Genomic DNA, 13,642 nt, shown 5'->3' with positions numbered 1-13,642 from the left:
ATTGCTTAGAAATAAATGGGATCAAGATATCAATGTCTGGGAGAGGAAAGATTGAAAGACTGTGGATGTCCTGAGCATACTTCTCAATGTCGGTTATTTTGAGTGTAAAACATAACCAAAGAGCAAGAAAATATTGTCAGAAGTGGGATTTGAACCCACGCCTCTTTACAGAGACCAGAATTCCTATTAACTGGAAGAGTAGAATCTTGAGTCTGCCGCCTTAGACCGCTCGGCCATCCTGACAAGCACATCAGCATGGCCGAACCTGCTGTCTGTTAGGGTTTATCAATTTACTATTTATATTTTTGATTGTGATTTTGACAAATAATTTGGACTTGTTGAAAAAGGGGTCATTAAATCAAGATCTTAGATTAATGCATTTCCTCTAAAAGCTGTTTCTAAAATAACATTATTTAGGAAAAATGGCTCAAGCTAAAGTGTTATCCTTCAAAATTACTGTTGCCACCCTTTACTAAGGTCTTCATCCTAGCAGAACAGATTAGTTTGTCTTAGAAGTAAATTGTATATCATGTTATATGTAAAGTCTAAGAGCCTTAAAATACTTTCGATGCCAATTATTCTTGTGTTTTATGTTTAGATTACTGAATACTAAAAGAATGTTGTGCAAACAATACTTATTCTTCAAAGGAAGAGATGTACAAGAACATGAGGACATGCACTGAAACTGGAGGGAGGTAGACTTAGAGGAAATTTGAAGAAAAATTACTTCACAGAAAGGGTAGTTGATAAATAGAAAAGCCTCCCATCCAATGTTGTTGAAGCTAAACGGTGAAACAATTTAAACACGCTTCGGATAGGCATAAGAATATCCTTAAGAGAAATGTAAGGAGCAAATATGGTTGAAGTTGCCTAAAGGATACATGAAAAGGAGCAGAATACATGGGCCAAGTGGTTCTTATCTGCCATCAAATTCTGTTTCTATGTAATACATTATTTCAATAGCCAATTTCTATATGAACTGAACTTTAGAATTTTAAAACTAATCATAGTGTCTTTATCATTTAAGAATAATTTAATTAATTTAACTCTAATGTAATTTGATCTTGATTGAAATGTAGATGGGAAAATCGATCAATTCTTAGGTCTTTAACAGTTTCTATGCCCTTTAATTCATTCAATCATTGTGCTTCATATTGCTTAGAAATAAATGGGATCAAGATATCAATGTCTGGGAGAGGAAAGATTGTGGATGTCCTGAGCATACTTCTCAATGTCGGTCATTTTGAGTGTAAATCATAACCAAAGAGTAAGAAATTATTGTCAGAAGTGGGATTTGAACCCACGCCTCTTTACAGAGACCAGAAATCCCATTAACTGGAAGAGTAGAATCTTGAGTCTGGCGCCTTAGACCACTCGGTCATCCTGACAAGCACATCAGTATATCCGAACCTGCTTCCTGTTAGGGTTTATCATTTTACTATTTATATTTTTGATTGTGATTTTGACAAATAATTTGGACTTGTTGAAAAAGGGGTCATTAAATCAAGATCTTAGATTTATGCATTTCCTCTAAAAGCTGTTTCTTAAATAACATTATTTAGGAAAAATGGCTCAAGCTAAAGTGTTATCCTTCAAAATTACTGTTGCCACCCTTACTAAGGTCTTCATCCTAGCAGAACAGATTAGTTTGTCTTAGAAGAAAATTGTATATCATGTTATATGTAAAGTCTAAGAGCCTTAAAATACTTTCGATGCCAATTATTATTGTGTTTTATGTTTAGATTACTGAATACTAAAAGAATGTTGTGCAAACAATATTTATTCTTCAAAGGAAGAGATGTACAAGAACACGAGGACATGCACTGAAAATGGAGGGAGGTAGACTTAGAGGAAATTTGAAGAAAAATTACTTCACAGAAAGGGTAGTTGATAAATAGAAAAGCCTCCCATCCGATGTTGTTGAAGCTAAATGGTGAAACAATTTAAACATGCTTGGGATAGGCATAAGAATATCCTTACGAGAAATGTAAGGAGCAAATAGGGTTGAAGTTGCCTAAAGGATACATGAAAAGGAGCAGACTACGTGGGCCAAGTGGTTCTTATCTGCCATCAAATTCTGTTTCTATGTAAAACATTATTTCAACAGTCAATTTCTACATGAACTGATCGTTAGAATTTTAAAACTAATCATAGTGTCTTTATCATTTAAGAATAATTTAATTAATTTAAGTCTAATGTAATTTGATCTTGATTGGAACGTAGATGGGAAAATCGATCAATTCTTAGGTCTTTAACAGTTTCTATGCCCTTTAATTCATTCAATCATTGTGCTTCATATTGCTTAGAAATAAATGGGATCAAGATATAAATGTCTGGGAGAGGAAAGATTGAAAGACTGTGGATGTCTTGAGCATACTTCTCAATGTCAGTCATTTTGAGTGTAAAACATAACCAAAGAGCATGAATATATTGTCAGAAGTGGGATTTGAACCCACGCCTCTTTACAGAGACCAGAATTCCCATTAACTGGAAGAGTAGAATCTTGAGTCTGGTGTCTTAGACCGCTCGGCCATCCTGACAAGCACATCAGTATATCCAAACCTGCTTCCTGTAAGGGTTTATCATTTTACTATTTATATTTTTGATTGTGATTTTGACAAATAATTTGGACTTGTTGAAAAAGGGGTCATTAAATCAAGATCTTAGATTAATGCATTTCCTCTAAAAGCTGTTTCTTAAATAACATTATTTAGGAAAAATGGCTCAAGCTAAAGTGTTATCCTTCAAAATTACTGTTGCCACCCTTTACTAAGGTCTTCATCCTAGCAGAACAGATTAGTTTGTCTTAGAAGTAAATTGTATATCACGTTATATGTCAAGTCTAAGAGCCTTAAAATACTTTCAATGCCAATTATTCTTGTGTTTTATGTTTAGATTACTGAATACTAAAAGAATGTTGTGCAAACAATACTTATTCTTCAAAGGAAGAGATGTACAAGAACACGAGGACATGCACTGAAACTGGAGGGAGGTAGACTTAGAGGAAATTTTATGAAAAATTACTTCACAGAAAGGTTAGTTGATAAATAGAAAAGCCTCCCATCCGATGTTGTTGAAGCTAAACGGTGAAACAATTTAAACACGCTTCGCATAGGCATATGAATATCCGTAAGAGAAATGTAAGGAGCAAATAGGATTGAAGTTGCCTAAAGGATACATGAAAAGGAGCAGACTACGTGGGCCAAGTGGTTCTTATCTGCCATCAAATTCTGTTTCTATGTAAAACATTATTTCAACAGTCAATTTCTACATGAACTGAACTTTAGAATTTTAAAACTAATCATAGTGTCTTTATCATTTAAGAATAATTTAATTAATTTAAGTCTAATGTAATTTGATCTTGATTGGAATGTAGATGGGAAAATCGATCAATTCTTAGGTCTTTAACAGTTTCTATGCCCTTTAATTCATTCAATCATTGTGCTTCATATTGCTTAGAAATAAATGGGATCAAGATATCAATGTCTGGGAGAGGAAAGTTTGAAAGACTGTGGATGTCCTGAGCATACTTCTCAATGTCGGTCATTTTGAGTGTAAAACATAACCAAAGAGCAAGAAAATATTGTCAGAAGTTGGATTTGAACCCACGCCTCTTTACAGAGACCAGAATTCCCATTAACTGGAAGAGTAGAATCTTGAGTCTGGCGCCTTAGACCGCTCTGCCATCCTGACAAGCACATCAGTATGTCCGAACCTGCTGTCTGTTAGGGTTTATCAATTTACTATTTATATTTTTGATTGTGATTTTGACAAATAATTTGGACTTGTTGAAAAAGGGGTCATTAAATCAAGATCTTAGATTAATGCATTTCCTCTAAAAGCTGTTTCTAAAATAACATTATTTAGGAAAAATGGCTCAAGCTAAAGTGTTATCCTTCAAAATTACTGTTGCCACCCTTTACTAAGGTCTTCATCCTAGCAGAACAGATTAGTTTGTCTTAGAAGTAAATTGTATATCATGTTATATGTAAAGTCTAAGAGCCTTAAAATACTTTCGATGCCATTTATTCTTGTGTTTTATGTTTAGATTACTGAATACTAAAAGAATGTTGTGCAAACAATATTTATTCTTCAAAGGAAGAGATGTACAAGAACACGAGGACATGCACTGAAACTGGAGGGAGGTAGACTTAGAGGAAATTTGAAGAAAAATTACTTCACAGAAAGGGTAGTTGATAAATAGAAAAGCCTCCCATCCGATGTTGTTGAAGCTAAACGGTGAAACAATTTAAACACGCTTCGGATAGGCATAAGAATATCCTTAAGAGAAATGTAAGGAGCAAATATGGTTGAAGTTGCGTAAAGGATACATGAAAAGGAGCAGACTACGTGGGCCAAGTGGTTCTTATCTGCCATCAAATTCTGTTTCTATGTAATACATTATTTCAATAGCCAATTTCTATATGAACTGAACTTTAGAATTTTAAAACTAATCATAGTGTCTTTATCATTTAAGAATAATTTAATTAATTTAACTCTAATGTAATTTGATCTTGATTGGAATGCAGATGGGAAAATCGATCAATTCTTAGGTCTTTAAAAGTTTCTATGCCCTTTAATTCATTCAATCATTGTGCTTCATATTGCTGAGAAATAAATGGGATCAAGATATCAATGTCTGGGAGAGGAAAGATTTAAAGACTGTGGATGTCCTGAGCATACTTCTCAATGTCGGTCATTTTGAGTGTAAAACATAACCAAAGAGTAAGAAAATATTGTCAGAAGTGGGATTTGAACCCACGCCTCTTTACAGAGACCAGACTTCCCATTAACTGGAAGAGTAGAATCTTGAGTCTGGCACCTTAGACCACTCAGCCATCCTGACAAGCACATCAGTATACCCGAACCTGCTTCCTGTTAGGGTTTATCATTTTACTATTTATATTTTTGATTGTGATTTTGACAAATAATTTGGACTTGTTGAAAAAGGGGTCATTAAGTCAAGATCTTAGATTTATGCATTTCCTCTAAAAGCTGTTTCTTAAATAACATTATTTAGGAAAAATGGCTCAAGCTAAAGTGTTATCCTTCAAAATTACTGTTGCCACCGTTACTAAGGTCTTCATCCTAGCAGAACAGATTAGTTTGTCTTAGAAGAAAATTGTATATCATGTTATATGTAAAGTCTAAGAGCCTTAAAATACTTTCGATGCCAATTATTCTTGTGTTTTATGTTTAGATTACTGAATACTAAAAGAATGTTGTGCAAACAATACTTATTCTTCAAAGGAAGAGATGTACAAGAACACGAGGACATGCACTGAAACTGGAGGGAGGTAGACTTAGAGGAAATTTGAAGAAAAATTACTTCACAGAAAGGGTAGTTGATAAATAGAAAAGCCTCCCATCCGATGTTGTTGAAGCTAAATAGTGAAACAATTTAAACACGCTTGGGATAGGCATAAGAATATCCTTAAGAGAAATGTAAGGAGCAAATAGGATTGAAGTTGCCTAAAGGATACATGAAAAGGAGCAGACTACGTGGGCCAAGTGGTTCTTATCTGCCATCAAATTCTGTTTCTATGTAAAACATTATTTCAAAAGTCAATTTCTACATAAACTGAACTTTAGAATTTTAAAACTAATCATAGTGTCTTTATCATTTAAGAATAATTTAATTAATTTAAGTCTAATGTAATTTGATCTTGATTGAAATGTAGATGGGAAAATCGATCAATTCTTAGGTCTTTAACAGTTTCTATGCCCTTTAATTCATTCAATCATTGTGCTTCATATTGCTTAGAAATAAATGGGATCAAGATATCAATGTCTGGGAGAGGAAAGATTGAAAGACTGTGGATGTCCTGAGCATACTTCTCAATGTCGGTTATTTTGAGTGTAAAACATAACCAAAGAGCAAGAAAATATTGTCAGAAGTGGGATTTGAACCCACGCCTCTTTACAGAGACCAGAATTCCTATTAACTGGAAGAGTAGAATCTTGAGTCTGCCGCCTTAGACCGCTCGGCCATCCTGACAAGCACATCAGCATGGCCGAACCTGCTGTCTGTTAGGGTTTATCAATTTACTATTTATATTTTTGATTGTGATTTTGACAAATAATTTGGACTTGTTGAAAAAGGGGTCATTAAATCAAGATCTTAGATTAATGCATTTCCTCTAAAAGCTGTTTCTAAAATAACATTATTTAGGAAAAATGGCTCAAGCTAAAGTGTTATCCTTCAAAATTACTGTTGCCACCCTTTACTAAGGTCTTCATCCTAGCAGAACAGATTAGTTTGTCTTAGAAGTAAATTGTATATCATGTTATATGTAAAGTCTAAGAGCCTTAAAATACTTTCGATGCCAATTATTCTTGTGTTTTATGTTTAGATTACTGAATACTAAAAGAATGTTGTGCAAACAATACTTATTCTTCAAAGGAAGAGATGTACAAGAACATGAGGACATGCACTGAAACTGGAGTGAGGTAGACTTAGAGGAAATTTGAAGAAAAATTACTTCACAGAAAGGGTAGTTGATAAATAGAAAAGCCTCCCATCCAATGTTGTTGAAGCTAAACGGTGAAACAATTTAAACACGCTTCGGATAGGCATAAGAATATCCTTAAGAGAAATGTAAGGAGCAAATATGGTTGAAGTTGCCTAAAGGATACATGAAAAGGAGCAGAATACATGGGCCAAGTGGTTCTTATCTGCCATCAAATTCTGTTTCTATGTAATACATTATTTCAATAGCCAATTTCTATATGAACTGAACTTTAGAATTTTAAAACTAATCATAATGTCTTTATCATTTAAGAATAATTTAATTAATTTAACTCTAATGTAATTTGATCTTGATTGAAATGTAGATGGGAAAATCGATCAATTCTTAGGTCTTTAACAGTTTCTATGCCCTTTAATTCATTCAATCATTGTGCTTCATATTGCTTAGAAATAAATGGGATCAAGATATCAATGTCTGGGAGAGGAAAGATTGAAAGACTGTGGATGTCCTGAGCATACTTCTCAATGTCGGTTATTTTGAGTGTAAAACATAACCAAAGAGCAAGAAAATATTGTCAGAAGTGGGATTTGAACCCACGCCTCTTTACAGAGACCAGAAATCCCATTAACTGGAAGAGTAGAATCTTGAGTCTGGCGCCTTAGACCACTCGGTCATCCTGACAAGCACATCAGTATATCCGAACCTGCTTCCTGTTACGGTTTATCATTTTACTATTTATATTTTTGATTGTGATTTTGACAAATAATTTGGACTTGTTGAAAAAGGGGTCATTAAATCAAGATCTTAGATTTATGCATTTCCTCTAAAAGCTGTTTCTTAAATAACATTATTTAGGAAAAATGGCTCAAGCTAAAGTGTTATCCTTCAAAATTACTGTTGCCACCCTTTACTAAGGTCTTCATCCTAGCAGAGCAGATTAGTTTGTCTTAGAAGAAAATTGTATATCATGTTATATGTAAAGTCTAAGAGCCTTAAAATTCTTTCGATGCCAATTATTATTGTGTTTTATGTTTAGATTACTGAATACTAAAAGAATGTTGTGCAAACAATATTTATTCTTCAAAGGAAGAGATGTACAAGAACACGAGGACATGCACTGAAAATGGAGGGAGGTAGACTTAGAGGAAATTTGAAGAAAAATTACTTCACAGAAAGGGTAGTTGATAAATAGAAAAGCCTCAAATCCGATGTTGTTGAAGCTAAATGGTGAAACAATTTAAACATGCTTGGGATAGGCATAAGAATATCCTTACGAGAAATGTAATGAGCAAATAGGGTTGAAGTTGCCTAAAGGATACATGAAAAGGAGCAGACTACATGGGCCAAGTGGTTCTTATCTGCCATCAAATTCTGTTTCTATGTAAAACATTATTTCAACAGTCAATTTCTACATGAACTGATCGTTAGAATTTTAAAACTAATCATAGTGTCTTTATCATTTAAGAATAATTTAATTAATTTAATTCTAATGTAATTTGATCTTGATTGGAACGTAGATGGGAAAATCGATCAATTCTTAGGTCTTTAACAGTTTCTATGCCCTTTAATTCATTCAATCATTGTGCTTCATATTGCTTAGAAATAAATGGGATCAAGATATAAATGTCTGGGAGAGGAAAGATTGAAAGACTGTGGATGTCTTGAGCATACTTCTCAATGTCAGTCATTTTGAGTGTAAAACATAACCAAAGAGCATGAATATATTGTCAGAAGTGGGATTTGAACCCACGCCTCTTTACAGAGACCAGAATTCCCATTAACTGGAAGAGTAGAATCTTGAGTCTGGTGTCTTAGACCGCTCGGCCATCCTGACAAGCACATCAGCATATCCAAACCTGCTTCCTGTAAGGGTTTATCATTTTACTATTTATATTTTTGATTGTGATTTTGACAAATAATTTGGACTTGTTGAAAAAGGGGTCATTAAATCAAGATCTTAGATTAATGCATTTCCTCTAAAAGCTGTTTCTTAAATAACATTATTTAGGAAAAATGGCTCAAGCTAAAGTGTTATCCTTCAAAATTACTGTTGCCACCCTTTACTAAGGTCTTCATCCTAGCAGAACAGATTAGTTTGTCTTAGAAGTAAATTGTATATCACGTTATATGTAAAGTCTAAGAGCCTTAAAATACTTTCGATGCCAATTATTCTTGTGTTTTATGTTTAGATTACTGAATACTAAAAGAATGTTGTGCAAACAATACTTATTCTTCAAAGGAAGAGATGTACAAGAACACGAGGACATGCACTGAAACTGGAGGGAGGTAGACTTAGAGAAAATTTGAAGAAAAATTACTTCACAGAAAGGGTAGTTGATAAATAGAAAAGCCTACCATCCAATGTTGTTGAAGCTAAACGGTGAAACAATTTAAACACGCTTCGGATAGGCATAAGAAAATCCTTAAGAGAAATGTAAGGAGCAAATAGGGTTGAAGTTGCCTAAAGGATACATGAAAAGGAGCAGACTACATGGACCAAGTGGTTCTTATCTGCCATCAAATTCTGTTTCTATGTAATACATTATTTCAATAGCCAATTTCTACATGAACTGAACTTTAGAATTTTAAAACTAATCATAGTGTCTTTATCATTTAAGAATAATTTAATTAATTTAAGTCTAATGTAATTTGATCTTGATTGGAATGTAGATGGGAAAATCGATCAATTCTTAGGTCTTTAACAGTTTCTATGCCCTTTAATTCATTCAATCATTGTGCTTCATATTGCTTAGAAATAAATGGGATCAAGATATCAATGTCTGGGAGAGGAAAGATTGAAAGACTGTGGATGTCCTGAGCATACTTCTCAATGTCGGTCATTTTGAGTGTAAAACATAACCAAAGAGCATGAATATATTGTCAGTAGTGGGATTTGAACCTACGCCTCTTTACAGAGACCAGAATTACCATTAACTGGAAGAGTAGAATCTTGAGTCTGGTGTCTTAGACCGCTTGGCCATCCTGACAAGCACATCAGTATGTCCAAACCTGCTTCCTGTTAGGGTTTATCATTTTACTATTTATATTTTTGATTGTGATTTTGACAAATAATTTGGCCTTGTTGAAAAAGGGGTCATTAAATCAAGATCTTAGATTAATGCATTTCCTCTAAAAGCTGTTTCTTAAATAACATTATTTAGGAAAAATGGCTCAAGCTAAAGTGTTATCCATCAAAATTACTGTTGCCACCCTTTACTAAGGTCTTCATCCTAGCAGAACAGATTAGTTTGTCTTAGAAGTAAATTGTATATCACGTTATATGTAAAGTCTAAGAGCCTTAAAAAACTTTCGATGCCAATTATTCTTGTGTTTTATGTTTAGATTACTGAATACTAAAAGAATGTTGTGCAAACAATACTTATTCTTCAAAGGAAGAGATGTACAAGAACACGAGGACATGCACTGAAACTGGAGGGAGGTAGACTTAGAGGAAATTTGAAGAAAAATTACTTCACAGAAAGGGTAGTTGATAAATAGAAAAGCCTCCCATCCGATGTTGTTGAAGCTAAATGGTGAAACAATTTAAACACGCTTGGGATAGGCATAAGAATATCCTTAAGAGAAATGTAAGGAGCAAATAGGGTTGAAGTTGCCTAAAGGATACATGAAAAGGAGCAGACTACGTGGGCCAAGTGGTTCTTATCTGCCATCAAATTCTGTTTCTATGTAAAACATTATTTCAACAGTCAATTTCTACATGAACTGAACTTTAGAATTTTAAAACTAATCATAGTGTCTTTATCATTGAAGAATAATTTAATTAATTTAAGTCTAATGTAATTTGATCTTGATTGGAATGTAGATGGGAAAATCGATCAATTCTTAGGTCTTTAACAGTTTCTATGCCCTTTAATTCATTCAATCATTGTGCTTCATATTGCTTAGAAATAAATGGGATCAAGATATCAATGTCTGGTAGAGGAAAGATTGAAAGACTGTGGATGTCCTGAGCATACTTCTCAATGTCGGTCATTTTGAGTGTAAAACATAACCAAAGAGCATGAATATATTGTCAGTAGTGGGATTTGAACCTACGCCTCTTTACAGAGACCAGAATTACCATTAACTGGAAGAGTAGAATCTTGAGTCTGGTGTCTTAGACCGCTTGGCCATCCTGACAAGCACATCATTATGTCCAAACCTGCTTCCTGTTAGGGTTTATCATTTTACTATTTATATTTTTGATTGTGATTTTGACAAATAATTTGGCCTTGTTGAAAAAGGGGTCATTAAATCAAGATCTTAGATTAATGCATTTCCTCTAAAAGCTGTTTCTTAAATAACATTATTTAGGAAAAATGGCTCAAGCTAAAGTGTTATCCTTCAAAATTACTGTTGCCACCCTTTACTAAGGTCTTCATCCTAGCAGAACAGATTAGTTTGTCTTAGAAGTAAATTGTATATCACGTTATATGTAAAGTCTAAGAGCCTTAAAATACTTTCGATGCCAATTATTCTTGTGTTTTATGTTTAGATTACTGAATACTGAAAGAATGTTGTGCAAACAATACTTATTCTTCAAAGGAAGAGATGTACAAGAACATGAGGACATGCACTGAAACTGGAGGGAGGTAGACTTAGAGGAAATTTGAAGAAAAATTACTTCACAGAAAGGGTAGTTGATAAATAGAAAAGCCTCCCATCCAATGTTGTTGAAGCTAAACGGTGAAACAATTTAAACACGCTTCGGATAGGCATAAGAATATCCTTAAGAGAAATGTAAGGAGCAAATATGGTTGAAGTTGCCTAAAGGATACATGAAAAGGAGCAGACTACATGGGCCAAGTGGTTCTTATCTGCCATCAAATTCTGTTTCTATGTAATACATTATTTCAATAGCCAATTTCTATATGAACTGAACTTTAGAATTTTAAAACTAATCATAGTGTCTTTATCATTTAAGAATAATTAAATTAATTTAACTCTAATGTAATTTGATCTTGATTGGAATGCAGATGGGAAAATCGATCAATTCTTAGGTCTTTAAAAGTTTCTATGCCGTTTAATTCATTCAATCATTGTGCTTCATATTGCTTAGAAATAAATGGGATCAAGATATCAATGTCTGGGAGAGGAAAGATTGAAAGACTGTGGATGTCCTGAGCATACTTCTCAATGTCGGTCATTTTGAGTGTAAAACATAACCAAAGAGCAAGAAAATATTGTCAGAAGTGGGATTTGAACCCACGCCTCTTTACAGAGACCAGAATTCCCATTAACTGGAAGAGTAGAATCTTGAGTCTGGCGCCTTAGACCACTCGGCCATCCTGACAAGCACATCAGTATATCCGAACCTGCTTCCTGTTAGGGTTTATCATTTTACTATTTATATTTTTGATTGTGATTTTGACAAATAATTTGGACTTGTTGAAAAAGGGGTCATTAAATCAAGATCTTCGATTAATGCATTTCCTCTAAAAGCTGTTTCTTAAATAACATTATTTAGGAAAAATGGCTCAAGCTAAAGTGTTATCCTTCAAAATTACTGTTGCCACCCTTTACTAAGGTCTTCATCCTAGCAGAACAGATTAGTTTGTCTTAGAAGTAAATTGTATATCACATTATATGTAAAGTCTAAGAGCCTTAAAATACTTTCGATGCCAATTATTCTTGTGTTTTATGTTTGGATTACTGAATACTAAAAGAATGTTGTGCAAACAATACTTATTCTTCAAAGGAAGAGATGTACAAGAACATGAGGACATGCACTGAAACTGGAGGGAGGTAGACTTAGAGGAATTTTGAAGAAAAATTACTTCACAGAAAGGGTAGTTGATAAATAGAAAAGCCTCCCATCCGATGTTGTTGAAGCTAAATGGTGAAACAATTTAAACACGCTTGGGATCGGCATAAGAATATCCTTAAGAGAAATGTAAGGAGCAAATAGGGTTGAAGTTGCCTAAAGGATACATGAAAAGGAGCAGACTACGTGGGCCAAGTGGTTCTTATCTGCCATCAAATTCTGTTTCTATGTAAAACATTATTTCAACAGTCAATTTCTACATGAACTGAACGTTAGAATGTTAAAACTAATCATAGTGTCTTTATCATTTAAGAATAATTTAATTAATTTAAGTCTAATGTAATTTGATCTTGATTGGAATGTAGATGGGAAAATCGATCAATTCTTAGGTCTTTAACAGTTTCTATGCCCTTTAATTCATTCAATCATTGTGCTTCATATTGCTTAGAAATAAATGGGATCAAGATATCAATGTCTGGTAGAGGAAAGATTGAAAGACTGTGGATGTCCTGAGCATACTTCTCAATGTCGGTCATTTTGAGTGTAAAACATAACCAAAGAGCATGAATATATTGTCAGTAGTGGGATTTGAACCTACGCCTCTTTACAGAGACCAGAATTACCATTAACTGGAAGAGTAGAATCTTGAGTCTGGTGTCTTAGACCGCTTGGCCATCCTGACAAGCACATCATTATGTCCAAACTTGCTTCCTGTTAGGGTTTATCATTTTACTATTTATATTTTTGATTGTGATTTTGACAAATAATTTGGCCTTGTTGAAAAAGGGGTCATTAAATCAAGATCTTAGATTAATGCATTTCCTCTAAAAGCTGTTTCTTAAATAACATTATTTAGGAAAAATGGCTCAAGCTAAAGTGTTATCCTTCAAAATTACTGTTGCCACCCTTACTAAGGTCTTCATCCTAGCAGAACAGATTAGTTTGTCTTAGAAGTAAATTGTATATCACGTTATATGTTAAGTCTAAGAGCCTTAAAATACTTTCGATGCCAATTATTATTGTGTTTTATGTTTAGATTACTGAATACTAAAAGAATGTTGTGCAAACAATATTTATTCTTCAAAGGAAGAGATGTACAAGAACACGAGGACATGCACTGAAAATGGAGGGAGGTAGACTTAGAGGAAATTTGAAGAAAAATTACTTCACAGAAAGGGTAGTTGATAAATAGAAAAGCCTCCCATCCGATGTTGTTGAAGCTAAATGGTGAAACAATTTAAACATGCTTGGGATAGTCATAAGAATATCCTTACGAGAAATGTAAGGAGCAAATAGGGTTGAAGTTGCCTAAAGGATACATGAAAAGGAGCAGACTACGTGGGCCAAGTGGTTCTTATCTGCCATCAAATTCTGTTTCTATGTAAAACATTATTTCAACAGTCAATTT

At 33.8% G+C, this 13,642-nt stretch overlaps 8 non-coding genes across 8 annotated transcripts; all 8 read right to left on the bottom strand.

Moving 5' to 3' along the window:
* Positions 1-134: 134 nt before the first annotated feature.
* On the bottom strand, positions 135-243 carry TRNAL-CAA (transfer RNA leucine (anticodon CAA)). The gene is made up of 2 exons: positions 206-243; positions 135-180 (listed from the first exon to the last, which is right to left on the bottom strand). It is a non-coding gene; the product is annotated as a tRNA-Leu (tRNA).
* A 1,036-nt stretch (positions 244-1,279) lies between these two features.
* TRNAL-CAA (transfer RNA leucine (anticodon CAA)) lies at positions 1,280-1,388 on the bottom strand. Its single transcript has 2 exons — positions 1,351-1,388; positions 1,280-1,325 (listed from the first exon to the last, which is right to left on the bottom strand). It is a non-coding gene; the product is annotated as a tRNA-Leu (tRNA).
* Positions 1,389-2,431: 1,043 nt separating this feature from the next.
* Positions 2,432-2,540, bottom strand: TRNAL-CAA (transfer RNA leucine (anticodon CAA)). The gene is made up of 2 exons: positions 2,503-2,540; positions 2,432-2,477 (listed from the first exon to the last, which is right to left on the bottom strand). It is a non-coding gene; the product is annotated as a tRNA-Leu (tRNA).
* Positions 2,541-4,737: 2,197 nt separating this feature from the next.
* Positions 4,738-4,846, bottom strand: TRNAL-CAA (transfer RNA leucine (anticodon CAA)). The gene is made up of 2 exons: positions 4,809-4,846; positions 4,738-4,783 (listed from the first exon to the last, which is right to left on the bottom strand). It is a non-coding gene; the product is annotated as a tRNA-Leu (tRNA).
* A 1,043-nt stretch (positions 4,847-5,889) lies between these two features.
* On the bottom strand, positions 5,890-5,998 carry TRNAL-CAA (transfer RNA leucine (anticodon CAA)). Its single transcript has 2 exons — positions 5,961-5,998; positions 5,890-5,935 (listed from the first exon to the last, which is right to left on the bottom strand). It is a non-coding gene; the product is annotated as a tRNA-Leu (tRNA).
* A 1,044-nt stretch (positions 5,999-7,042) lies between these two features.
* TRNAL-CAA (transfer RNA leucine (anticodon CAA)) lies at positions 7,043-7,151 on the bottom strand. Its single transcript has 2 exons — positions 7,114-7,151; positions 7,043-7,088 (listed from the first exon to the last, which is right to left on the bottom strand). It is a non-coding gene; the product is annotated as a tRNA-Leu (tRNA).
* Positions 7,152-8,195: 1,044 nt separating this feature from the next.
* Positions 8,196-8,304, bottom strand: TRNAL-CAA (transfer RNA leucine (anticodon CAA)). Its single transcript has 2 exons — positions 8,267-8,304; positions 8,196-8,241 (listed from the first exon to the last, which is right to left on the bottom strand). It is a non-coding gene; the product is annotated as a tRNA-Leu (tRNA).
* A 3,350-nt stretch (positions 8,305-11,654) lies between these two features.
* TRNAL-CAA (transfer RNA leucine (anticodon CAA)) lies at positions 11,655-11,763 on the bottom strand. Its single transcript has 2 exons — positions 11,726-11,763; positions 11,655-11,700 (listed from the first exon to the last, which is right to left on the bottom strand). It is a non-coding gene; the product is annotated as a tRNA-Leu (tRNA).
* Positions 11,764-13,642: the final 1,879 nt, after the last annotated feature.

This window comes from Taudactylus pleione, unplaced genomic scaffold (genome assembly GCF_031769625.1).
Source record: "Taudactylus pleione unplaced genomic scaffold, aTauple2 ptg000612l, whole genome shotgun sequence".
NCBI lineage: Eukaryota > Metazoa > Chordata > Amphibia > Anura > Myobatrachidae > Taudactylus > Taudactylus pleione.
The sequence above is the reverse complement of the archived record's forward strand: the minus strand, read 5'-3'. Positions and strand labels throughout refer to the sequence as shown.